Genomic DNA, 23,672 nt, shown 5'->3' on the forward strand with positions numbered 1-23,672 from the left:
GCGCCAGCAACTGCGACCACTCACTCCTCACGTTTCCTAGGGTAATGGTTTAACGGGTGAACGACAGCACAGGCATGTGTTAAGATCAGAACGCTGGCAAATAAATGATGATTACAGCGGGCAGGCTACACTTCATCTTCATGGTAGCGGACATGCAGGATGAACATTGGGTAAGCCCTGGCCTCACTAAAAAGCTGTTAAAACCACTGGTAAATGGGAAGCAATACATTTGGCCCATCACGCAAGAACGGAGTGAGGACGTGGGCTCCTAACCCTGGCTTGATAAAGCCCTGATACTTTTTACTTTTTCCTTGAACAGCATAAATGACATTTAGTGTGCACACTGGGTAACAACGCTGAAATGTAATTTGCATACTTTGCAGAATGTAAAAGCCACGTGCCTGTTACTACAGCTTTTGAGGTAAAGCACCCAGACAGGAGGGAAAGCAGGTGCAGCCACACAACTGTGGGCTCTGTGAGGCTACCCACACAGGGCCTATAAATAACCTCCATGCTTAGTTAAAGCCACTTTTATAAGATCTATAGATGCCATCTGAGCCCTGGAAGTTTTATGAAGTTTACAAGCTTTGAAGAAGCTGATGTAGAATTAACAAATTACTAGGAAAGAAACATTTTAAAACAAGGAGTATGTCTGTCTCTCACACAGACACACATGCACACGCTACAAGAAGTTCTAGAAAAAATTAAATTCAGATAAATGTTAAGACTATAATTATACATTTAATGTTGCAATACTTTATCCAGATATTAAAACCCAATATACGCTTTGCTTGAAAATAAAGGCAACTAGCATTAGAATGCAAAATTCAATTAAGAATAATTATAATGCTGTTTTCGATATTAGGAAAGTCAACATCACAGATCCGAGAAAATACATTAACCTCCCATTGCTACAGAATTTGCAAGTTGAACAAAACATTTTGCAAATACCTAAATTCTGCAGCAACCTCTTAGGGGGGATGGCCAAAGATAAAACATCTCAATCTATCTAAAGCTCTAAGTTCCTCTTAAAAAAAGCTCTTTTCCTAGATTTTTCACCTATTCCCAAAAACTCTGTTCAAAGCGCTTCTACAACTCAATACCACTCCTCTCCGTTCTTCTGCCACTGTGCCTCCAATTCTCTTTTTCCGTGGCAGGAAAAGATGACACAGCATGGCTGACATGCTGCACATGAGGCACTGCGCTTGTTTGAATTGACTGTGCCCAAGACAGGCCTTGGATGCTAACACACGCTTAGCATTATACAAATATATCACCTGCTACTATCGCATGTATCTTAGCTACCCAGAAATAATGCAATGCATAAGTAGCACTAGATTTGTTTTTCACTCTAGCAATATGCTGTAACTACATTCAGTGGGTTTGTACATTTAACCTTTGGACATTTAACGTTCACACTCCAAGTCCTTCCCATTTTCAGTTTCTTGCACAATAAACTGCAACTCTTTCCTTCTTATCTTCATAAATTACAAAATTATAAACATGCAACATTTGACTATAAATTAACAGAGCCAAGCATTTCTTATAATAGCAGCCTACCACAGTTGAAGCAACACCAGATGCAGAAGAGATGAGATGTCCAAAATTCAACCCTCTCATAAAACCGTAACATTTTTATATAAAATGTTGTAATTCATTAACGTACAACTATAATCTTAACTATGAACTCTCAAAGTTTTTTTATACAGTATATAGAATTATATGTTTAGTACAAATATAATTGCTATGTAATCTGCAAGGCATATAATTATGCAATATGTGAATAGTACATACTAATTACTATGTGATTGCAGAGTAATTACATGGTTATTTGTGCCTGGGAGTCAACTGCTGAATTCCACTCTTTAAAACAAGATTCTGTGGAAGACCACCGAATGAGGCATTGCAATACAAACAGACATCAGCTTACTATACAATATATTGTAAAGCACGCTTTCAAAAAAAACACCCAAGGTGTAATAAAGCAACTCTTTGCCAATAATCATATACATGTTTTCCATTAAGGGTCCAAAATGTAACAAATGCTGCTACAGAATTAAAAAGCACCATGAACATGAACACCTCAAAAATCAAGAGAGACAGGTCAATCAATCTTTTTAAAAAGCAGAGCATAAGCCAATTCACTGACAGCACAAAAAGCAGTGAAAGCTGATCTTGGATGAAAGTTGAATTAGGTGCACATTGTTCACAAACAATCGTTATACATATTCATATCTTTCATGCAATTAATATCTACCCAAGACTCACATTCTTCTACTCTGTACATGGACCAGGTTTTTCTGGTGTTGGTTTTTTGAAATAGCCCTGGCTGTAACACGCCACTTGCCTTTTCTCTTTTGATACATATGTCTCTAGATACTGTTTCTGGCATATTTATCATCACATTACACAAATTAGTTTTACCTTCTAAAAACAAGAATAACATGCAACATATAAGAGAGATGCATCAACTGCATTTGAATAAAAAAGGACTGTCTAAACCAGCTGTTCTCTTTAATGCCAACTTCTTCCAAGCTTTTAAATCACATTTTAATGTAAAACTTACAATCCAGAAGACACTTTATCCTTTATTTTTATTGAAAAAGTAGCACATAATTATTCCTAGGTCCTGTGGTAACAACAAACAGTTAACAATGCTAAGAGTGTTTCTGAGGATTACTTACACAGCAGTAATATATAAGGTCAAAATTTCACCCACCTTCTGTTCTGCAAAGCTTGAATTATTAAGGCAGGCAGGAGTTTGGCTCGTACTAGGTACTGACTACGTTAAGAGCAAATGGATCTATTCCAGAGCTACTTTTCCTGCCAGCATCCTTTGGAAAAGGTTTGTGTAAGGAGATCCTTTTTCAGTTCCCTTCTCTTGGGGCACTTGGATATGGATTGAGAGTGGTCGGAGCAGCAGCCTGGAACCAGCAGCAATTCCTTGCCACCACCATCACCTTCCTACCCCGAGCTTCCTCTCTCCCAAGTCTGCTTTGCCTTGGGCCCATTCTGGGCATTTCTGCCAAACCATGCAGCTCTCCACTCCTGCCAAATTACTGCAGACTCCAAGGTCTGTTACTTCCAGGCAGGTAGCAAGTGATGCCTCGTGCCTGTGTGCAAGGCACCGGTTCCCACCCACGGCACGGATCTGCCAACACCAGGACGCCACCTCCCAGCAGAAGACACCCGTAGCCGAAGGCGCTTTGCTGCCGTGGGTGCTACCCTGATGTGGTGCAGGCAGAGTCACGGCAGAACACGGCCAGCGCCAGGAGCCACTGCCTTGGTGGGAAAGCAGCAGCTCCTAACGCCCACGGCATGAGGATGCCCAAACACACCCTCCTGGCAAGCGGTTTGCTGTACTCCATCTGCAGAATCTCTGGGGCAGCAGTAACTGGCTTACTGATACCACCCTGCCTCCACGTGGGTCACCAACACGTGCATGCCAGCTGAGATGTTTTTTCTGATAAACTGATAAATTTGCTGATGAAAATGCAGGCCCTGTGTTATAGTATAAGGTGTAACCACCTTCATATTTGTTCTCTCTTGAAAATCCCCACCCCGGCCCAACACTGTTAGAGCTGCAGAACAGTTCCGGACTCAAGCTCCCATGCGGCAGCAGAAAGCATCCAGCCAAATGCTCCAGTCTTTTATCCAGAGATGTTTCTAAAGTTTTAATAGGGCTTCCTCTGCCCCGTGTGATCTTCCTTATGTTTCATCCTCTTAATCTTTCAACTTCCTTGCATTTCCATTTCTATTTCATTTCTGCACCTCCTGAGCCTTTGGCTGTCTTTCAACTCCTGTTAACCCCATGGTGCACAAGGAGGGATTCTCAATGGGTATTGGGAGCTTCTCAGTCATGCTCCCACTAGATGGAAGGAGCAAAAGGACTAAACTTGTTCTACAAGATTCTTATTTCACAGTAAAAATGGACACTTAGTTTTCAATTTTCTTACAGCATATAAAAAGCAAGTTGCTGATGTTGCCATTAAAATTACCATTACTATTTGCAAGTAATTATCATTAGTAGGTTTTCTAGCAGTTTTAGTGAAGGGAATGCTGTAATGTTAATGTGATAGAAGGCAAAATTACAAACTGATAGAGGTGACCACATGGGTATGAGCCTATTCCAACACAGGTGTAGAATATGGCATATAGAAACCAAAACCTGACCAAAACAGAGAAGAGAACCATGATCTCACTTTAACTAAAGTGCTACTAGGTAGTTCACTGAAGTACTCATTTTTTAATCTGCTTTTCTTACAAAACAGAAGGAAAGCATGGAAGACATTGTCATCTGCATTTTAATGGATTCAAATAAACACTCCATTTTCCTGGACAAATTGTTCCTAATCCCAAATGGCAGATTAAAAATGAGTCATCCCTGACAAATGGTGAGGCCGACGCACAGATTATTCTGAGGTTCTACTTGTCTTCTACTAAGCATTTAGAGAACTGTCAGGCCTAGTTCAAACCCTTTCAATAATCATAAGCAGGTGGTCTACTTTTCAAATTAAAATTAATACATTATCAAGCTATAACCAGGACTTTCGGAGTACTACCAAATACAAGAAGGGGCATATTGAAATTACAGTTGATGGCACCAGGTGACAAGGATGAGACTTACTCCCATGTGTAGAAAGGCACACACAGGGCTGGAACAACAAAAGACCTAAACAAACAACACTGCCAAACCCGAGACTTTAGGTTCTTGAGACCAAAGCTGGAACTTTATACATTCCTGGTCAGTCTTTTAAGTCTTTGATAACACAATTTCCACAGGTCCCTAGGAATCTTTTCTGAAAGCACCCATAATTCTACTTGAGGAGGTAAGGACTGTCTCCTGTCCAAGCCCCATAGAGATCCAGAACATTTACATTGCTTAGTATGAACCAGCAGATGTGATCTGGAAGTGTTCCTCACTCAGCTACCATGTTATGCATAACTGCTACACCCAAAGCCTTTTTCGAAGCACCCTGGCCTTTGTTTTTATGAAACTCCACTAATGAATCATCAGCCAGGATCTTGAAGACTTTGGTTCAATGCCTTCCTTGATCTGGAGATTCAGAACCACTGTTCTCCTTTCCCAGAAGGGCTCTCCAACCACCTCATTGTAGAGTGTTCTCAACAAGGTGCATGGGAAATAGTGCATATTGCAAAACACAGGAGAGAACATGATGCTTCAGCCCAAGGATGAGAGCTCTCCCCGGGAGGCAGATTGCTGAGTTCTGGCCTGCACCCAGGAGAGAGAGTTCTCTCTCTCACATGAGCAATGACTGGAAGCCAGGATTCCCCCCCGAAGATGACTCCCTTAATTGTAAGTCTGCAGAGGCGTGATCCCACTTGTGCTCTCTTCTTCTCATCTCTTCTAAAAAAAAATAACCCTTTCTATACCACGGCTCCTCCCCTTCCTTCCAGACCAAGCTACTGCTTAATCCATAGGGTGCCCTCCCAGGCCATAGAGAAGAGCAGAGAGTAAAGGCATCCCACTTCCTTAAAGACTATTCCGAGCACTAATTTAATGATTAAAGCACTACAACATCTTCTGCTCGATGCCCATTAAAAGAACAGTGGAGCTCTCCTCTCAGAAGCATACACTGATTGCTGTGTGCACAGATGCACCTGCCTGAGGCTGTGAATCTGGCTCCTCAGGTCCAGAGTCTTCCAGCAAATCTCAGTTTCTGTATTTCTTATTGTCCATCTAGACATATATTGTGCAGGAGGTTTTGCTGGTGTTTTGGGTTGTTTGGTTTTGGTTGTTGTTTTTTTTTTTGGGGGGTGGTGGTGGTGGTTTGGGGTTTGTTTTTGTGGTTTCTTTTTTTGTTTGTTTTTACACAGTATCCCCTGTGCACTTCATAAAGATTCTGAGCATCCTGCTAAAGATTTTAGGTATCACCTGGATGCAGGGGCTCCTGACTTTTAGGTGGATAAATCTATCTCTTGTTTTGTTCCTGGAAGTTTAATTCTCCTAAGAGGGCCACATGCCCTACGTGCTGCATTCTGCATTGCCCAAGATCACCACTGGATCTGGGCTCTAAAACTGAGTCGAATTCATCTACATTTAGCGTTAAAACCTGCCACCTGCAGTTGACCATTTCCAGGTCTATTTCATAGACACTGCAGATAAAGGTTGCAAGAAATTGCAGCTCCTACACTGGATATGTGTTGATGACAAAGGGAAAAAATGATGCCTTAAGATTTCCTTTGATCTTTACATTCTTTTCTGGGGAAGAATGGGGAAAGGCAGAGCAGAAACTCGGAGGTGACTGTGCCCTGTGGGTGGGCTGAGAGACATCTGCTGGCCTTACAGTTATGTAAAAGTCTTATAACCCTACAGTGACTTGGTTTAAATTTTTGTTGCATGAGAACAGGGAGGAAGAGTAAGTCCTGCTCCCCTCTGTTAACAACATTGTGGTCTGCTGCTGAAATTCTGCCTTTACCCATACGAAATATCCTGATCTATCACCTTTCATTTCTGCTACAAATCTAATGAAAGGTTATGCCAGGGTCCTTAATTTTCCACGTGGCACTAAGGACAGCAATTTTGCATTACGTTCATGCCAGCATAGTTAAATTCATTTTATTCACTAGAGTTACACTGAATTTTCAATAACCTAAGTTCAAGAATTTGGTTCTTTAATGCTACTTTTACTTCTTCTGTCCAAGGTATCTCATGGAGGAGGCAGAAATGTATGAATAAACCCAGAAGCTGATAAACAAAGGAACTTTCAATTGTTGCAAACTGATCCAGTCACTGTTTCTCACATTACTGCACCGATGATTTCAATTCTACTCCAAAGTTTTAGGGTGTAAATGTCATTTTAATGCATCTGCAGTGCACTAGCATTAGGGATGGATTATGCATAACTGGGACCATATACAGAATATATTTTTTTTCCAAGGGAGTGATCTCAGTCATTCCATAAACAATTCATGCTCTGTACCGAGTCAGAGGCTGGTTCTGTGATGTAGAAGGCTATCGCCACGGTTTCAGCTGAGTTCTTATAATTAATTTCCTCTTAAAATATTCAAAATGAAAATGTCTTACTGCATATGCTCTCACGTTATACAGTTCAGTATTTTATTATTAGCTAAATACTAAGTCAATAGGATTGAGAAAGAACTAGCACACACAGAAATACAGAATAAACCTGTGAAAATATTCAAACCTACACGGTTGCCATGAGAAGTGATTTACTGCACACAAGTTCTCAAGACACAGTGAGGGACTGTTTACCAAAGTCATGCCAATTTACAGGGCAACTTTCAGCATTTCTTTTTATTACTGCAGAATTGAATTCACAACTTGTTTCCTCTTTTCCTCAGACTTGATTAATTACCATGTTAACATAACTACTGTTCTCCGGCTTATAATGGGCTCCCTCTAAAGTGCTGCCCCAGCAAAATAAACCAGGAGAAAGCTTCCATCTCTTTGCTCTTGCATTGCAGTCCTTTCTAATCTCACTATTTTTCAAATTTATGTCCCATTCCAATAAAGCTTGTGTGAATATTACAGCAAATCAGATAATACAAGGTTATGACCCTTGTAATTGATCCTTCAAGGTTCTTTTTGCCTTTTTCCAGTTGACGTGGTAAAAATTACATTTAGATGTGCTTGTTGACACATGAGAATTCACTTTGTTGCTCATATACACTGTTTTCAGAGAGATCATGTTACATAATGATGTATTTCTAGTGCTTTATTTTTTCTGTACCTACAACCCCATTAAGCTGTAAGCAAACCTCCTGTGGGGCTGTAAGACTACAAGTATCAAGGGGGCAATGCTCCCATACAGATCAGAGGGATACAGCTGGAGAAAGTATCATGTGAGTATACAGGGTTAAACATTAGCTAGTGTTTTAAAAGATTTTAAAATAAATAAAAGCAGCTTAAAAGTTAAATTTCCATTTGTCGAAAAAATACACACTTTAATGAACACAGACCATGTCTGCTGGCACTAGAAATCAGTTATCTGAAGCAATGGTTTCTGTATCACATGACCACTGGAATAAAGTGATTAATTGGACTGTCTCAGTAAATGCGATCATTACACTTTTAATTAACCTTTTCAACCTCTTGCACCTTTTAGTTTTGTTATACATTAGTTTTTTGCAGTTCCCAGTTATTATGCTTGACTAAGCTTAAAACAATGCAGAGTTCTGTTCAAAAGATAAGAAAAACAATTCAAACAGCTCTTACTGTTCCTAATAAAATACCACTGATACTGTCATCATAAGGGTAGTTATAAATCAGGTGGAGGACAGACATTCTGAACTCTGTGGCTACGTTCCCACCTAATTTTTGTTTTGGCAGCACACTGTTATTTAATGGCTCTGACTACCAGGAAACCAGCTTTTGAAAATTCTTCCTCAACCTAGTTATAATTACTCCATATAAATCATAGAATGATCAATTATAACAGTCTTAGCTTCATCCATTATTTAAACTTAGCATTTGAATCTACGCAGCAGGAGTGCAGGAAATTCCAAAGTCCTTTCTCTGCTCACTAACTGCTTTATTCCTGAAGTCACGCCAGTTACAGAAAAGAAGGGGCCAGATATGCTCTTAGCTTTGACATTGAAACCTGAAATATGTAGTTATTTCAGACGAGGAAAGGCTTTTGGCTCTGCAGATAGTATTTTTTCTAACCACACTAGTTTTCTGTTGTTGAAATTAATTTTTTTGCTTTCTTTATATCGGTGCAGCAAAATTAGAGGAGTTATACAATTCTATACACTGACAGCGCAGTATATTCCTACTTTAAAATGGCCTAGATCTTTCTCATATATATGCATACAGACACATCTGTATACACGTGTATATGTACATAGAAAGTTTCAATACCACTTGACTTCATGTCTCCTTTCACAAGACAGCAACTTATTTATTAATAAGCATGAGAAATAATCTAAATGGTTTTGTCTAACAAGGCTCCGTTTCAGATATCTGAGCTCAGTGTGATATGGAAAGTCTGATGGAAGGAGGAAAGACACTGAAAAGAAATGAACTTTCACAAAGGCTCAAGCAAAATATCCAAACGTTCTTCATACAAAACTTCAGAACTATAACTGGATTTCGAAATAGTTAATGAGGATTTTTAGAGCATTTTCATGAACTAACTATATATATTGTACCTATGCAAATTATTTAGCTTGTGATTATTACTTTTTTGTACCCTGTCCTATTTCAGTCTCAGTTCATAATATATGCTACAAAATGTAAACACAGGGTCTGTTCTGAAGTTTAATATTTTGAAATTTTCCAACACATATTTGAGTGTTTCAACTTTGAAAAAAGAATTCCTTTGTCAAGAAAGCTGTATTTTTCTGGTTTACTTTTTTCATTTCATTAGACAATAAAGCTGTTAAAATGTGGGAAGTGAACATGTGAAAGTTTTAGGATACATTAAAAGAGTATAGCGGTTCTTTTTACATGTGCTGAACCACACTCTTTCTCAAATGAAAGAGTAACAGGTGAACCAAAGGGAACGAGGTCAAAGGTGGGAATGTGAACACTGTCCGGCACAACAGGAAAATGGCTGATAAAGCCTTCAACTTACACCATAAACGTACATATAAATGGTCACAACTCCAACACCAGGAGCAAAAATATAAATCCGTATGTCCAAATTTGAGCATCACATGAAATTCGTCCATGGACAAAGCACAAGTAGAGGCTCAGCAACTACTGCAGAAGGAAAAATTAACTGGTAGGATTTTCAATTTTCTTTTAAAATAAGATGTGAGTATGGCCCACGGCAACTCTTTTCATGAGATACAGAAACTCTTTCTCAAAAGTCTAAATGGTAACTCCATCTAGCTAATCAGATGGACAAATGCATAAATGGAGGAACTCCTCTATGCTCCTCAGCGGGGCGCAGCATCTAGATTCAAGCAGAGGAAGGAGATGTCAAGGAAGGAGAGCTTGTCAGAGCAGGAAGGAAATTCTAGAAACACAAGACCTCATACACAATAAAGCTGGCATTCATTTTTTATCTTAGAATCGCAACATTGCAAGGATTTCATAAAATAATCCACCTTCCTGCCCCACAGCAAGACCAACTACAGCCAGACCGAAATCTGGCTACTGCTGTCCTAGACCTACCCAAATTCAGAGGACCAGAGCGTACACATGCAAAAGTGCTAAGGCATCTGCCAATGTCCCTGTGAGGCTGACCTCCTCTCCATAGATCTTGGTGGTCAGGGGAACTCCTGATGGCTGGAGCAAATTAAATGTCACGAGTATCTTCAAGAAGGACACACAGCATACTGGAAATAACAGGCAGGTCAGCCTAACCCCAGTTGCAGGGATGATTACTGAGCAAGCCCTCCTTTGAAGCTGTATCCATGCACATAAAGGACAAGAAGGTGATGAAAAAGTCAGCATGGATATACAAAAGGCAAATCAGGCCTGACTGCCTTCTACATTGACATGAATGGTTCCATGGACAGAGGGAGAGCTCTGGGTCAATTTACACTGACTTGAGCAAGCCTTCTGATACAGTCTTCCATTCTAGTCCTTGCAGCCAAGTTGGAAAAACAGTTTGGATAGCAGGACTACAGGGTGGAAACTGGCCCTGCTTTGAGTGGGATCTCAGTGACTTCCAAAAGCCTCTTCCCACCTTAATTATCTGCCTAATCTATGCCCTAACCTGTTTTTCGGTAAATCCACAGCCTGTTCAACAGCTATCCAGTATTCCCTATGTACCCCATTATTTTTTTTCCCTGGTATCTAATCTATCACTTCCTGCAACATAATTGTCCTGCTTCCTTCCTAACTTTACTCCTTTCCTCTTAGCAATGGCCTTTTAACTTCTTGAAGACTGTCATTCTCCCATCACTCTTCTTTTAAGCTAGTCCTCCCTGATCTACTAATTCTTTCTTCATAAGTCATGCTTTCTAGATATCTAAACTCAGGTTATTTTATTCTCAGGTTTGGGGAAAAAGAGAAAGAAAAAAAGGAGATCACCAAAAAATTCATTGACCAAGAGTTACTGTATGAATTGTACTCAGGAGATTGCTACAGACAGACAAAACCTGTTAATTCAAGAGTTGCTGAAGCATAGCTTACTCCAGCCTCAAGCAATACCAGTGTAAGTAGGGATGGTTTACACGCATTGACTGTCTACTGCAGGAGTATATATTAGCTTATCTATGACAGCAGCTTGCTCCTGATGGCTATAACCTGAAAAAAGAGTCAAAATATATAAAACCTTAGTAGAAAAATTATCCTGCTTATTCTGTGGTATTACTCTTTTGGAAGGAAAATCAAGAGAGGACAGAGGGCTGGAGAAGTGATTGTGAATCGAGTCTGACAACAGCAGCTGATGGGATAAATCAGGAAACATTTGAAAGCAAAGAGTGGGGAAAGAGACTCTCTCCAGCACAAGAGGAAAAACTCTACCTTCTCTAAAGCTCTCCTGCAACTCCTATCAGGTAGAAACAGATGTCTCTGTGGTCCTGACAAAAGTACATCAGCACAAGTAAAAGAGGCAAAAATCATAGTGAAAGCAGCAGTAACAGAAACGGGGCAGCTGCTCAATTAGTGGCAGCAGCAGTAGGGGTGGGGCGGAGGTTGCCGCAATGGCAGCAGGGAGAGCAATACAGCCAGAGAACGGCAACAGTCACAGCAGCTGTGGAGGCACCGAATCGCCCCCCACTCTCCCTGCTGCTCGTGAAAACCATTTGGGGCAGTTATCCGGCCTACCTACCACACAATATGAGCCTCATTCCATTAATCCACCACCAGCTGCTCTTCTTTTCTGTATCCGTTGGTCTCAATGCAATCCTCTCGAATACAAATAAATTGGCCATAATGTGAAGAGGGCAACACTGGTAACTCTTGACTATTCGTGGATTTGCTGCGGATCAGCTTCAGGAAACTTATGTGAGCTGCTGCCACTGTGTTGCTGCTGACTTCATCTCAAGTCTGACTGCTGAGACTTCAAAAGCCCATAATCAAGGGGATTTGTGAATCGAGGCAGGTCAACTTAATGGAACAAGGGAAATAAGCTACTTTGGAAATAAGTAACTTAAATGATACTGACTTAGAGATTTAATAATTATTATGATGGTCACTATCTTACTGTGTGTCCAGAAGACAAAGCAGTAAAAAATGAAGGTAAGGCAGCTGTGTATGATGTATGTCACCTACATGCAACTGGGGGTTTATTAACTTGAGATCATTACGTTCTTTAATAAATTAGACCACACTAATAATTAGACCACTACCTACCATCTACTCTAAATTACCTTTCACTTCCACTTATGCCACAACAGACAGCAAGCTTCTTTCTGTTTTTTCCTCAACGTTCTGATCTTTCCCCTGTCCTCCTCTGATCCCTCTCCCTCAGCTAGTCTGGTTTACCTTTCCTTATCTCTTATAAAGGTCCAACTTTGGTGTTGTTTTTTTTGTTGTTTTTTTTTTTTTTTCCCCAGATGTACACATGTAGTTCTTCCTGAAAAAAACGAAAGCAGGAAATCGAAGTATCATGTCTTCACTGTTAACTACGTAGCACGTGTGCCGCCTCCTCAAGGTGCCACCCCCATGCCTCAGCTGTCTGTTATTTAATGTCCAGCCTGAAGCCCACTGAATGCAGTATTTTCATTTCCATTTGCTTCAATAAACTCTGGAGTAAGGTTAAAGAAACTCGAGATCCAGGATTTATGCCTTAATTCAGCCTGTGCTTTAAACCCATTTAAATCAACTAAGCGTTTGATTAAGTGCTATCATGAGCTGGGCATCAGCTTACACCCTCCTTGGCTCCATTTTTAACTCTAAAATACACATGGAATGCATTAGCTTTTATCTAGTGTACATGTTAACAAATATGTGAATGCACATATATTAGGAATAAAGTAAAATCAACTGAAAGACAAAACCAGTGTTGCACTACAATCAATTATTTTGATATTCAAACACTAAACTAAAATGAATGTCCTCCTAATTAGTGAGTTTTAAAATTATTGTCATATATGACACATAAAATAATAAAGACTTCAAATCCTCCAAACAAGCACAACACATAGAAGCACTGAGAGAACAGAATCCCAAAACTGACTGCACATTGGGTACCACCATGCACATGCATTTCTCAGTCAGCAACAACTCTTGCCCTCCATAGCATTTGTGCAACTGTGAAAATTTAACGGATGCAATGAAGTGTACATCCAATACAATAGTATAGTTTCCTCTGTAATTTCAAGAGCACGAGAAAGAAAGATTAAGAACACTATTGAAATCAACACCAAAACATCAAATAAAATGAATCATGATTAGTTTTTAAAACTAGAATGATGCAGAAAGGAGAGACAGCCACAGTACAGCAGCGGACCAGTAAATAAATAAAGTACAAAAGTCCCACATATTTGACATTTGAAGAGCAAAACTATCCATCAATGTCTTGGCACGGATCGATCAAACAGAATGGTACTGCCGAAAACCTAATAGTATGATGGTAATAATGTAGCCATAAAGCCTCTACTCTATAATTGACTGCTTCCACTTCAAGCTAACGTGTCTAAAAGAGTGACTAATGTTCACCTAAAGAGTTCACTTGCATTGAATGACAATCAGCTACACCTTGCTCTATCCTCCGTAGATTGCTTATGCTGGGTAATTATGGAGGGATATGAGCCAGAGGGGAAATAGTCTACTAAAATAAGGAAATTTATATGAAGAATGGTATGATAATCTCAAAAGAAAATATACAGTTTCTCATCTGATCGTAGAACACAACGCAATACTCCAGCCAACACGTTCCTTTCTTAAAGCAGAAAAATCAGTAGTAACTCAATAAATAGGTCAGAGTAAGTTTTATATTTCAAAGAAGTATTTAAACTTTTAGCAAGGTATAAAAAATACACTGCATGCTTGCCAAAATTACACCCTATATTCTGTGAATAAAGACATATTTGTGAGGATTTACAGATAGATTGTATGCTTTGGTCTTTGGTCAGATTTTCCTTTGGTACAGAGGGAAGTAATGCAATTTCACTGAAAGTCAATAGAGTTAATCAGTGTTACAAAACCAAACAGAACTGAACTGATGGACTCGGCAGCCCTAGGTTAACCGTTAGTCTTGATCTCAAAGGTCTTTTCCAACCGAAATGATTCAATGATTCTATACACTGCAATGACATGATCTGTCTTTGCAACTTATTTTTGTGATCTTACAGAGCAGACTATCTTAATATATAAACTATGAAATAACACACAGTTTATATAATTCTAATTCAGGAGACTAAGATGAATTTACGTACATTTTTGTACTTTCCTGAATGAAAAACTGAAGAATCAATTTGGAGTTTTTTTAGTTTTCTGAGGCCAGAATGACAGAATTAAATTTGCTTTCTAAGTTTCATTGCAGATGAAAATATATTTATAATTAAAATGTTTGGAACTCTCTAATGGACCATGAGCGTAAGTCAAATTGCTCTGTCGCCTTTGATATATACTTAAAGGTAATTGGCTAGTCTTAGTGATGTATTTTTAAAGAGCTACCTATTGATTAATAATGTTTCAGTATTAATAAAACCACTTTGTGTGAATCAAGAAACATCAATAGCAGAAACCCATATTTATCCACAAATTAACTGGATATAGATCTGTTGCTTTAAGCCAAATGGGGTGCGTTCACTCATTATTTTATAAGAGGAATGAGACAACTGTAACAGTGAAGATTAAAGCAAAACTTCATTTTATGTTTTAGCTGCATACAGTGGGTAAAGTTCATGGTTTTATGCTCTTGCATAATGCATAAATAAGGGATGCAAAAGCAAAACTCCCAAATACAGGAAACTGTGACACACTAACTCTGTATTTTGGGGGCTTCTGCTCAAATGCTGGACAAAATGAAATGTATAGTACAAACAGAAGTGGATTTTTTCTTTTTTCTTTTTTTTTTTCTTTTTAAATCCAATTAAAAATGGATTAAACCAGTAAATGATCTTGTAATCTGATCCATATAGCCAGAGCTCTCACAGTCACACTCATCTCACTGTCACCCAACAGGCTCCATAAGGACACAGAGGTTTGCTGATTTAAAGAGATATTTGAAAATAATATCACAGCCTGCATGTAGTGAGCCATCACACAAACATGTAACTGAACATGAAAAATGGCTTGCAGATGAAAGTCACCAGAGACTACGGTGTACATTCATACAGTGTATGTAAATGTGTGAGAAAAAAACTCAGTTAATTTCCACAGGAAATGGCAGAAAAGCGTTGTGCCTTCCTACTGCAAACACGAATGAATAAAGTCAGGAAATCTCCCTTGCCAAGTATTTTACCAAGAAGTTTAAAACCTGTGATGCACTGTGAAATTTTAGCAAGATCATAAAAATTCAAGGCTGGAAGGACCTGTAATGGCTATCTGGTTCATCTTCCTGTGGCAAGCCAAACTGAGCCCATCCTTTGCAAAATGTCTGTATCTCCCTGTAGAGGGGATGCTACAGCCTCCAGGGTATTATGTGTGCCTAGTTATTCTTGAGTTTAGATTTCTTTTCTCTAATCTCTAACTTAAACACCACATACTACAATTCAGACCAACTGACAATCACTCCGTCACAAAAGATATTAGACTGCTTTGACATTTGTTCTTAATGAATCTACACTGACCCTCCTTATCACCTTACATCCCCTGGATGCTTTTAAATCAATTTTTTTAATACCCTATTTTATCATCCTTCCAAGCACTGAGTTTGGGAACTGGATCATAATTCCCTGGGCCTTTCTCCTAGGTTTATTTTATCGATGGTACATGTGTGTGTGAGTATGTGTATGTGTGTATATATATATATGTGTGTGTATAAATACCTTTTTTTTAATAAGGTAGGCACTATGTTAGTCTTTCCCCAGCCCACTGGGATCCCTTCTTTCTTCCATGAATTCTCAAAGATAATTGCTAATGGTATAGCAACAGCTTCAGCTTGTATGTTTTTCTTCCTTTCTATTCAAGACGCAATTTAACTTGAAACTAAAAAGGACATATAAATCTTTAACTTTTTTTTTTTTTTTATTGGTGTCATTTCATGTAATAATATACTGTATGTTACAGGTCAAACATCTTGAAATTGCCTTCCTAAACTGCTTGCCAAGTTATGTTGAATACTTTCTAGACAATCTTTTATCAGTAGAGAATAGTAGTTATCAGTAGTTCTCAAAGTCAAAAATCAGTCTTTTTATCTCAAATACATACAGATCATTCAAGGAATAGAAACAGGAAGTGAGGGCTAAGGTGCTGGCAGGTTTTGGTTGTGTTTTTGCTACTCTGGAGAAGGAAAACAAACTTTCACCCCAACTGAGAAGTTAAACCAGTTTTCTGGTGACTTTCTCTCACTACAGTAGCTTAAAAAAGCAGAAGCATCTTGATAAATCAGATTCTGAAACAGAGCAGTCGGCCAAAATGTTATCATTGTTGGTTCATTTATGATCGAATACATAAATGGATGTCCTTCCTATTCAAATTAACTGAAGCCACCTATGGCAAACACAGGATCTTCCAACGTGCACTCACGTCTCTAGAGCTTCTAAGCCTCAAGCTATGAGCAAAGTGTCCTTATTTAAAAGAGACCACAAAGCCACCGGATTAGGACAACCTACCCACCACTGTTTGCCTCATTACCCTCTTAAAATCGTATCTGACCACAAGGATGCCCCCCTTCAGTCTCAAAATGTATGAAACCACTTACCTATCTTCCTATTTTCCTGAGCAGGAAGCTGGAATCTCTCTTAAACTCTCTTCTGGTCAACACAGGGGCAAACTCTTTCAGCTAGGACAACAGTGGCTAAGGCTACTGCTATGAAGAATGTGAAGCTGAAGAAACACACAAAATCCAGATGGAGTCTCAACTGGAAGCAAGACAGCACAAATAAGATCACCCACTGCCCACAGCAAAGATGGTACCTGAGTGATGATCCCCAGTGCTACGTGGCTGTGGATCCAGTAAGCCAAGGACTTCCACAACATGTACTTTACACTCACATCAGCAAGGGACTTTTTCACAGTATCTGTCCTCAACAAAACTAGATTTGTGGAGCCTTATACATAACAGGGCCTCTTCTATCTGTTCAGGAAAGTAGTGAAAACAACTAGACTAGAGGAGCTAATTAGCACCCCAAAGCCCCATCCCTGCAGGGCTGTCAGTCAGCCAGAGCCTGGGGAGCTCCAAACTCACTCTCTTGACATTTCCTACTCATCTATAAAATCACATGAAGCTAGTAAAGGGACAGTGCCAGGAGCATCGGTTTCCGTTTCTGAAAGGTTCCTGGAAGAAGTGCCAGTCCCCTCAGCATTCAGCGCCTGAGTCACAGGGAGTTGGTAAGAGATGAGATCAGGGAACACCATGTCAAATCAAATACAATCTATGACCTTCAGATGAGGGCCACAGCCACGAAACGATCTCCCACATGCAAAACGATGGAAAGTCCTGCTACAAACAAAGGAGATCTAGTTCCTGGATGAAGCACTTTGCCCTTCCCTGATCAGTAGCTGTTTTCAAGGCAAACTAAAGCGTTGGGATAGAGCTACTACGATGTTTGAATGGCTCTTAGAAGAGTTCTCTTCTGCTCCAAGTTTGCAAAAGCTTAGAATAAGCTTAGTAACGGGAAAGCTGCTCCACATTACGATGGACCATGCTGTCTCAATTCCACAGCTGGACCCCTTAGGCTTCTGAAGCAGCAGGACCAGGGAGGGGAAAGTAAAGGAAGCACAGTTTATTATAATTAACAATTTACTGTGGATCTGCGTGTCCTAAAATTGCAGCCACTGCAGAAATGGCACAAGGATTAACTGCTTCAACAAATATACAACCTGCATAAAATTTCCCTATTTAATCTGTTTCCTAAGAATAATTCTAAGGTCACTTTTTTCCTTTCTGTAAAACATTTAATTGTCAGCTTTTCTAGTTTGTCTTCATCTAAATATTTCTGTAAAATTCATTAATAGTTGGACTGCTGCTGGAAAAGCTCCATTTGTATGTAAAGCTTGCTGCAAAGGAAGTTGTGAAGTAACGTAGCATTACATCAAATGAAATTTAACATTTTCCTACTTTCTTTTAACCAATCTCACAGGTGCTTTACATTTTGGTATAATATTTTTATGCAATGTAGAATCCTAAATCACAATGACCCACACAAATTCCCAATATATTAAGCAGATGCATAAGAAGCAATTCAGACAACAAGCGGTAACAAAGAAAAAAAGCCATTAAACATGCAGGGAAAGCTTTTACCAGGGCAAAGAGATAGGTCAAGTTGTGCAAAAAGGAAATATAAGGAGCAGTTTAATGGCCTTAAATGTATCAGTAATTTTACAGCATTTGCTTTTTTTTTTTTTTTTAATAGTGAAAGGATGTACTCAGTACCTAAAAGCCACTATATTTAACTGGAAAAATGAGTGACCGCTGTTTACTATTACAAAATCCAGGCCCTAGGTCTATGACAAAAAAAATGCTATTTACTTCAAAACAACCAGCTAAAACACTTTCATATATTTAAAATACGTATTTTTCTGAATTTTCATCCAATATTCCTCATTGTCATTTCAGAGAAATTGCAGCAAATTAATAAGGATATCTATCCATGGTTGAAAATATTTTTTGTATAACAATGAAGCCATTACTCTTTTTATTTCTGTAAATTCCATGAGAGCAAGAAATAGAAGCACAATAAAAATCTTTTTCATAACAGTTGATTAGAAAATATGGCCTGCAGAAAGTCTAGCTGTCTTTGCACTTTGCACATTAAGAATCCAAATACGTTACCAAAGCTGGGATTTTAACCCCCCACAGCTTTAGCACAAAGAAACACATTAATACGATACAATTTAGATTTGCATTTTTTAATAAGCAAGGGGATCAAAGAAAGTATGAATGCTGAAGGGATGTTAAATCATCTGCAAATTCAAACATCAAGGTATACTACAGAATGAAGACACATTTGCACTAAAGTAAGTGTAGTAAAGTTTCCCAGAAGCTGTGATAAACAAAATGTTCTTTATGAACTGTTTGCCTGCACCTAGCACGACTAGGAAAGCAGCAGATGCATTCGAATTGCACCAAATATTTGGGGGATTTGCATATGTTAATCATTGATGGCAAATCAGCAGGGATGGTGGAGGACCAGCAATGGAAGGATTAATCTAATAACAGTACCGCTCTCATTAAAGACTTTGGCCTGTTTCTACATGAATATATGAATACCTTGAACTACCATATATTTTCATTCAGGCACCAGGACAGCATATCTCATTAAGGTGGCCACGCTGCTGTAATCTACTGGGAGTAACCATTAGTATGGGCACACAAACACAATGGACTGGTATAAAAGGCTGCTGGTGACCTGCCGTTAAAAAGGGCTATGTATGCACATCTTCACATCCCGTAAGTTGGCTGAGCTACCTCCCAAATGACAGAATTCAACCCAGTACCAGCACTTCTGCCATTTGTTCATATCTAGGACAGCTGACAGGTACACAACGGGGTATACTGCTGTTGAAAAGGGCACCAGGAAAACAAGGAGGAACTGGCCTTGACAGGCTAATGACAAACATTCTTTTCTGTAGAACTGTTTTACATTTTTTGAAGAATTGAGTTCAGAAGCTAAAGCTGCCTCCAGGCGTGACCAGCATTTACTCATCAGATCACCACAGGCCTCGATGACCTTGGCAGTCTTACAAGGATCATATTTTTACATGGATGAACTATTCCTGAACAATTTCTCCAAACAGGGTTTCTATCAATGCCAGGCACACTTGTCTTTTCATTCTACTTCCTTTTTCTTGATTAAACATATTTATAGTGGACGTTTAAGAGAGAAACCCAAGTCTTCACTAACATGCAGTTTAAATAAAATTAAAACAATGAATCATAGAACTAATATAGTGCTTGCAGCTCTCACTCTTCACTGCTTGCGTGCTTTGTCCCTCCGTCTATCCCAGTGATTTACTCCGTAAGTTCATCAGGACAGGGTTTATCTTGCACGCGGTGTCTGCATGCAGTCTGGCAGAATAGTACCTCATTCACAAATGCTTCTTGAATGTTACGTAATAAACATGATTCATATGTGGATCGTCTCCACCATTCTTAAAGAGTAACAGAAGATTATATTTCAAAATAAATTTTGAAGGAATCACTTTCAACACTTCAGTGTCAGTGTGCAGCAATGGTGTACACTTACTGTAAGCTTCCAGTCTAGGAGTTTCCCATGAATTTTGAGGGTAAAATGCTCAGTGTAATTTGAGTATACAATGAACTACATTCTCTGCTTGCAATTAAACTCAAAACTCAAGAGTAACTTTGTTGCTCCACTGAAAGACGTCAAATTCTGTCTCATTTCATAGCCTCCTCCCATCTTCAGAAGAGATCAACACAGAACAAGAAATCTAATCTACAGCCCTTAAAGCACTACACAGACAAAATGAGGATGATGTTTATTCTTTCTCTGCATAAATAATGTATAATAGAAATCTATATATCAAGCTGCAGAGCAACTCTGTTCTAGCACCCATGGAGGAGCCTTTACTCAAATACAAATACTGAACTTACAAGAAGAATTCAAGATGTAGTTCTTAATAGTTTTAACCATTTCGTGTCTTATCTCCACCTGCACTAACAGAAAATTAATTGATACCATGCCACATACACACCTATCTTGCTACAGTGGAGTTTAACAGAGACAACAAAAGCACAAAAATGTCCTGGAAAGCAGCTGTTATTGGCTGCTGTCAGACTGGAATAGGTGGACATCTGTTCTGATTCACTGCAGAAATCTTTCTCTTCTTAAATTCCTAACACATCCATAAATCGTAAGAGGCTGAACAAGAGATTATTCCTTATCTGAACATTATGGCTTTTTTCTTTTTAGTGGAAAATAAACTTGGACAGAAAAATCACCAGAAAAACTTCTAAGCATTTGCCTTAATCATTGCTAATTTTCAATAATTTCTTTATTAAATCCTGCTTTCAGTCACAGAAATACAATAACAAATGGATGAATCTCCTGCTTTGAAAACAATAAATTAGTTAAATTTCTCAATTCAACAACAATTCAACTACTGCCCTGTGAAAATTTTGAAGCTTGGCTGCCTGAATGGAAGATAGCATGGATATCACATGGCACAGTAATCATCCTGGATACATACTTGAATTACTCACTGGGACAGATCTATCAAGCTTTATTGAGTTGGTAAAAACAAATGGCTATAAGGATCAACTTTGGGTTAGGAATCTGGCCCATAGAAAGAAAAAAAGAAACATTTATTCAAATTAGTTTCCAGCACAATAGCTGAAAGCAAGCAACAGACAATAAAACAGATTGGTGCTCGATCTATTACTATTTGGTATTTTTTAAAATATTTTGTAGTATCCACTGTTATATATGTCTTACTCAAAAATTGCTTCATTTAGCTGTTGCAACAATACAGCACGATGTTAATGCCAAATGTTAACAGAAGCTGTTTTGGCTCAGGCAAAGGGAAACACAAAAAACCCCACCAAATTCTCATTTTTTTGTACAGCACTGTCATTAGATATATAGCATGAATTGTAAACTAACTAAAATAACGGAATCACCCTTTTAATGAGTGTAATATATCATGACAATGTCAATTTGATTAATGTAATGGGGCCACATTTCAGAAGAAGGAAATTATGGGTCGTTAGGGTAAGCTAAAATTATGTTATAGATTTGAAGGATTTTCTTCATTTTGCTAAGGATTTATCAAATATTTTTCTTTTACTATCTTAACAGGGTGTGTTTTTTTTAAAATCTCGCACCATTCTTCTTGCCTCCAACCAGTTTTAACTCAGAAACCGACAAGCATGAGTCATAACACTTTGATTATACGATCTGGATCGATTAAAAAAGAAAAAACCAACATTGTGAAACTACTATGAAAAAATCTTATTTTTATTCATATAATTATACACACAAGTCCCTTTTTTGAACAGGTTTTTAGTAAACACAGTTGGGTAAGCTTTGTGCCTTGGAGATACAAACAAAAAATGACAAGTAAGACAAGGCACAAGAGTTTAGAGCATGAAAATGAAGATTTTGGAGGCAGAGGAGGCAGCTTAGGGAAAGGACAATATAAAAGAACAAGATGAAAAGCAAAACAGAAGGATGTGATAACGTGGGGAGAGGCAGTTTGGGCAGATTATGTATGTAGGGGTATAAGAGCAATTGAGGTTTAAAGGTAGAGACAAAGAGCTTGAATGCGATCTGGTGAAAGATAAGATCTAAAGGATGCACAAAGCTTACAAAAACAAACCACTAGCCTGCCAAAAATGAATAATTGCACGTTTCTATCCACAGAGGTTTAAAAAATTAACTGGATGCAAGGAATGAGACTTCCCTACTACTTAGGATGGCAGAGGATTAATAAAAAGAGAGGGAAAGCATGGAGCCACCAGGGGCACAGATGGTGCCCCAGAAGACAGTGCAGATGGAGAAAGAGGACATCTATTCATATACACCTGTGCAAATGTTTTCTTTTGAGGGCCGAGAGGGGGCCTACTATGCCGTCCAGGAAGACCTGGGCAGAGAGGAACCTGATGAAGTTCCACAGAGGCCAGTGTAGGGTCCTGCCCCTGGGGAGGGACAGCCCCTGGCACCAGCACAGGCTGGGGCTGGCCTGCTGGGGGGCAGCTCTGCGGGGACGGGACTGGGGGTTCTGGGGGCAGCAAGTTGCCCGTGAGCCAGCAGTGGCCCTGTGGCCAAGGAGGCCAGTGGGACCCTGGGGGGCATGAGGAAGAACATGGCCAGCAGGTGGAGGGAGGTGGATCCTCCCCCTCTGCTCTGCCCTGCTGAGGCCGCCCCTGGAGTGCTGGGTCCATACTGGGCTCCCCAGTTCGGGAGAGGCGGGGAACTGCTGGGGAGGGGCCAGCGGAGGGTACCAAGATGGTGAGGGGACTGGAGCATCCCCCGTATGAGGAAAGGCTGAGGGGCTGGGGCTGCTTAGCCTGGAGAAGAGAAGGCTGAGGGGAGCTCGTCGATGCCTACAAACATCTCAAGGGCGAGTGCCAAGAGGACGGGGCCAGGCTCCTTTCAGTGGTGCCCAGTGACGGGACAAGGGGCCACGGGCACAGACTGCAGCACAAGAAGTTCTTTCTGAACATGAAGAAGAACAACTTTACCTTGAGGGTGACAGAGCACTGGCACAGGCTGCCCAGAGAGGCTGCGGGGTCTCCTCTGGAGACATTCAAAACCCGCCTGGACACGACTCTGTGCAACCTGCTCAAGGTGAGCCTGCTCTAGCTGGGGGTTGGAGTAGATGAGCTCCAGCGGTGCCTTCCAAACCTGACCACTCTGTGATTCTGTGATTTGTCTTTAGCAAACACAGGAAGGCATAAAGCAAGGCTCCTACAAACCCAGTCACCTCAAGTCACAGTGCAAAAGCAATGTGTCAGTTAAAACCAATGCAAATTACATCAGGTTGGGACACTAAACACTTCAGTGCTACCCTGCACTTAGAAGGCTGCTGCAGGGAGTGGCTGCTCTGCATGCTATACAGCCCTTCTGCCCACCCACAGAGCATGTCCCAAATGCAGTCAGGGTTCGCCATGAGGGCATGGAGTTTTGGAATCTTCCTGTGGGATTATTTTGTCCCATTACCCGCAGTTGTTTTAAAGTAAAGTTAAATCATCTCTTGACTCAAGCTAATGGAAAAA

General features: G+C 39.7%; 2 protein-coding genes across 2 annotated transcripts in view; one reads left to right on the top strand and one right to left on the bottom strand.

The window, feature by feature from the left end:
- The window catches only part of GFRA1 (GDNF family receptor alpha 1), a 149,814-nt gene that overhangs the window by 61,611 nt on the left and 64,531 nt on the right, over positions 1-23,672 (bottom strand). The window lies entirely within an intron of this gene.
- The window catches only part of LOC308070027 (pancreatic lipase-related protein 2-like), a 182,092-nt gene continuing 180,959 nt past the window's right edge, over positions 22,540-23,672 (top strand). The window contains exon 1 of the mRNA XM_080403272.1: positions 22,540-22,780. The gene's annotated coding sequence lies outside the window, so the exon portion shown is untranslated. The remainder of the gene's footprint in view (positions 22,781-23,672) is intronic.

Source organism: Falco punctatus (assembly GCF_963210335.1).
Source record: "Falco punctatus genome assembly, chromosome: 9".
Taxonomy (NCBI): Eukaryota; Metazoa; Chordata; class Aves; order Falconiformes; family Falconidae; genus Falco; species Falco punctatus.